Source organism: Zingiber officinale, chromosome 9B (genome assembly GCF_018446385.1).
Source record: "Zingiber officinale cultivar Zhangliang chromosome 9B, Zo_v1.1, whole genome shotgun sequence".
Lineage (NCBI taxonomy): Eukaryota > Viridiplantae > Streptophyta > Magnoliopsida > Zingiberales > Zingiberaceae > Zingiber > Zingiber officinale.
This window is the reverse complement of record NC_056003.1, coordinates 71,613,442-71,617,667: the sequence shown is the minus strand read 5'-3', so window position 1 is coordinate 71,617,667 and position 4,226 is coordinate 71,613,442. Positions and strand designations below refer to the sequence as shown.

Below are 4,226 nucleotides of genomic sequence, written 5' to 3'. Positions count from 1 at the left end.
CATTTCTTTCTCTCAGTTGGATCTGAAGAAAAGTTGTATATCTTGAAGTCAACTACGTTTCGGTATAAATAATATCCCGAAACTCCAACGGAGCACAAAGTTATGGTCAAATTACGATCGGTCTGCAATCAGCCCAGAATTCAGCACAGCTCTGTTTTGGCGTGGTACGACCCGTGCTCTTCGTCACACGGCCGTGTGGAATCCACACGGCCTCACACGGTTTCCTCTCGAATTGAGTCATACGGCCTTGCAAGGTTGCACGGCCATGGCCTTCTACTTCTTTGCCAAGGTCACACGGTCATGTGGAGTCACACGGTCATGACCTTCCTCCCCTCTGGAATGTTGCCACGCCCGTGCCATTTGGCACGGCCGTGTGCTGCTTGGCCACGGGTTGATTGCCACGGCCGTGCCATTCGGCATGGCCAAGGCCCTCTTCATCTCTGGATTGCAAGCACGATCATACCATTTGGCACGGCTGGAACATGCTTATGGCCACACAGTCGTGTGGCCTTGCACGGCCCAAGCTCCTGTGTGCACTTTTGCTCCATTTTCGCTCAAAATATCGTCCTGTCAATAAGAAAACAAGCAAAGAGTAGATCTCCGAACAAATATAATGAAAGTATGACATTATAAAGAAATAGGGTGCAATAAACATAAAATATGCTATGAAATACAAGTAGATGTGCGTCCAAACATGCATAAATGATCATAAGATCTACGCACATCACACCCCCAGACTTAAACCTTTGCTTGTCCTCAAGAAAAACCCGCAATCTAGATTCATGTGGTTAGATAGTGCATCATAATCTCTAGCAAGTCAATCTAATTCTATCAAATGATTTCATTGGTGAGCAAGATACAAAAGTAGTTTAAGTATGACCTAAGTAGTAGTCCTCCGTGCTCAGTGCGAAAGTGGCCTAAATTTATCAAGTTTCAATCCCTAAGTCTAGTCAAGTCATCATAAAATTGTGTTCCTTATGCTTCCGGCGATAGGCACATACCTGCCACACGCAAGTTTCGTTCCCCTCAAAAATGCTATGCATCGTCTACACAAGGTCTCAAAGGAATACTCAGTATCAAGAGAAACATAGCATTCATTTCCCCAGTAACCTAACTCAGTCTCAAAGGGGTGAATTGCTAGTTTCCACTCATGACAACAAATTTTTTTCCCTTATTTTTTTTAATTCATTTTTTTTTTGAATGTTTGCAAAGTACCAAACTTGAACAAACTTTCAATTTTTTTTTTTGGGGATTAGTTTTTTTTCCAAATGAGCTTACATGATCTGAGTTCATCCAATAACCAAAATATAGTTGAGAGGTCACCATAGAAGCACAAGTACTAATCCAATTCTATGAATCATGACTATTTTAGAGTTATCAACCATAAAAAATAGGCATAGTGTATAGAGATCCTAAAACAAGGCCAATACTTAAACTCTTATAGTAAAAGCATTGCTCACTTCATGCTATCAAAGATAGAAAAAGATATATCACTAAACATACTAGCATCATAAGTAACACATAAAATCTAGAATAAATGTGCTAGTATTTTGCAATAAGGAACAAACAATCATGATGTGATGTAAGATGCAACTAGCAAAAATTTTATTATGCAAAAAGAAGAAAACAAAAATAAAAACCAAATGCATCTAATGCATCCCCCCAGACTTAAACTTTTCATTGTCCCAATGAAAACTAAAAATAAAGTGGAGGAGATTAAAAGTAAGAGAAGTTACCAAATGATGTGTGCCAAGTATCCATGTCATTAACTTCTCTATCATGTAGTTGCACTCCTCCTAATCTTTGAGTCTTATAAAAGAAGATAGACAACAAAAATTAAGTAGAGGATACATATTTATTATAAAGAAAGAACTAAAGATATAAAAGAAAACAAGGAAAATGAACTTGGGTTGCCTTCCAAGAAGCGCTTGTTTAATGTCATTAGCTCGACTACCTCATTAGATTCATCGAAATCTCGCTCTTGGAGGGGTAAGATATTTTAGAACCCTCTTACCAAGGGCTCTTATTATGGAGGGAGCTTTCATCAAAAAGTGAAGAATCACTCTCTCCATCTTTGTCTTCTTGGAAATTCTTTCAGGAGGTCGAAGACGGTTTAGATCGAGCTTCCAATTATAGGCCCCATGAAAATCTGCACACCCAAAAGAAAAACATACCTTTCCCAAGCATGGTATATTAGATGGAACTAGAACCTTATTAATATGAATTAAGTATGTATCAAAAATTAAATCACATCCAATAAAATCAATTATAGGTACATCTATGAAATTTTCTAAAAGATCACTAAGAATACTTACCTTGCATTGTTGAGATGTACTTGAAAGTTCTAAACAATGGGATGTGACTTCTTCAAAATTAGGAATTGGTTCTGGTTCAAGCTCAGTTGGAAGTGGCTCTAAAAGTAGTGATTCTTGGGGCTTCGCTTTTATTGCACAAGCCCCTACACATTGGTCCACAACATGTTCAATCCTTGCAACTCTCATAATCTCAGAAGGCTGTGTGGATAAAGGAGGTGATTCTAGAGATGCTGCTTCCACAACACTGCTCCCTACACTTGCTTTCACAACATCATCATCAACACAAGCATCAAAGAATAAACCAACATCAATATCCTCAATGGAAGAATCATCTATAGGAGGATCACTAACTTCATTTGTAGTTTTAGGTTGATCTACCACATCGCATTCATCATCTGAAAATTTATTTTCATCATAACACCCTGTAAACCCAGAAGGTAAATCTAAAAACTTGTTATCCACTGCATTATCATCACAATCCTCATCTAAAGAGTCCTCATCTTCATATACATTCAAAAATCTACACTCAACCATCTTAGCGTCACAGAATTTGCCAAAGTCTTCGCTTTCATTGGCCCTCACTAGCCTTTGTGGAAAAGGAACCTTTAGTGAAGGTCTTGGGAAAGGTACTTCCTTTTTTTCATATTCCTTTTGAGCTTGCGGAGGATGTCCAATTTGTATATCTAGTGTAGGTGTGATCAATCGTTGAGGGAAAGGTACTTGTGGCCTTTGGGAACTTCCTGGAGTAATAGAGCTGAGTTCTTGTGGTCTTCTATTGTTCTTCTCCTCAATTCTATACAAGTCATTTTTCAGAAGTTTTTCATGATTCTTGCCGCTCCTCAACTTAATATCATTATACTTTTCACTAGGTCTTATTTGTGTAGGAGGGGGATCTTCTTTGAACTATTTTGAAACTATGCTCTCAATCTTCGCCCCCAAATGTTTGAACTCCTCATTCTTTGACTTTTGAATTTTGACATTTTGGGGTGGTTGAACTGCATTTTGTTTGACAGACTCTCTTGTATTTATGGCTTGCACTTCTTGAATATTTGAAGGAGATTCCATCCAACTTTTATCTGACCATTCTTGGAGATTCAATGTCACTTGATCAATCAATGTATATGCTTCGTCCACACTTTTATTCATAAAAGAACCTCTAGCTGATGAATCCAAATAACATCTATCTGAGAAAGAAATTCCCCTATAAAATATGTGCAGGGTAAGCCATTTTTCCAAGCCATGGTGAGGGCACTGCCTTTGTAGACTCTTGAATCTGTCCCATGCTTCAAATAAAGATTCTCCATTTTCTTGAACAAAATTTATGGTGCAACTCCTCATATAGATTGTTCTGCTTGGAGGGAAAAAATGATTCAGAAATTGCTGCTCCAATTGTTCCCAACTTGTGATGCTTTGAGGACGAAGAGAAGATAACCAAGTCCTTGCTTTGTCCTTGATACTGAAAGGAAATACCATTAATTGAACTACATCCACTAACATTCCTTCATAGTCCACCATATCAGAAAGCTCTAAAAATCTCTTAAGGTGCAGATAAGGACTTTCTGATACTTCTCCTCCAAATTTATGACCTTGTATCATGGAAATTAACTCTGGATCTAGTTGGAAACTTTCTGCTTCAATATGAGGCTGCACAATGAGAGATAAAAATCTTACAGAAATGGGTGAGAGAAATCTCTTAAGGACCTACTTGACATGTTAGTGCTCATGGTATCTAAGAAAAATTATTTATGAGAAGAATTAAAGAAAAAGAAAAAAAATGAATGAAAAAAAGTAAAATGCTATGTGAAAAAAAATAAATGCAGAATTTAAAGACAAGAAAGGAAATGTAGATTTTTTTTTTGAATTATGGAAATGAAAAAACAAAAACTATTCACAAGTCTAGATTAACTAAAT

At 37.3% G+C, this 4,226-nt stretch overlaps 1 pseudogene; it reads left to right on the top strand.

Annotated features, from left to right (window-relative positions):
• The first annotated feature begins 3,549 nt into the window (after positions 1 to 3,549).
• LOC122025884 lies at positions 3,550 to 3,643 on the top strand (annotated as a pseudogene).
• Positions 3,644 to 4,226: the final 583 nt, after the last annotated feature.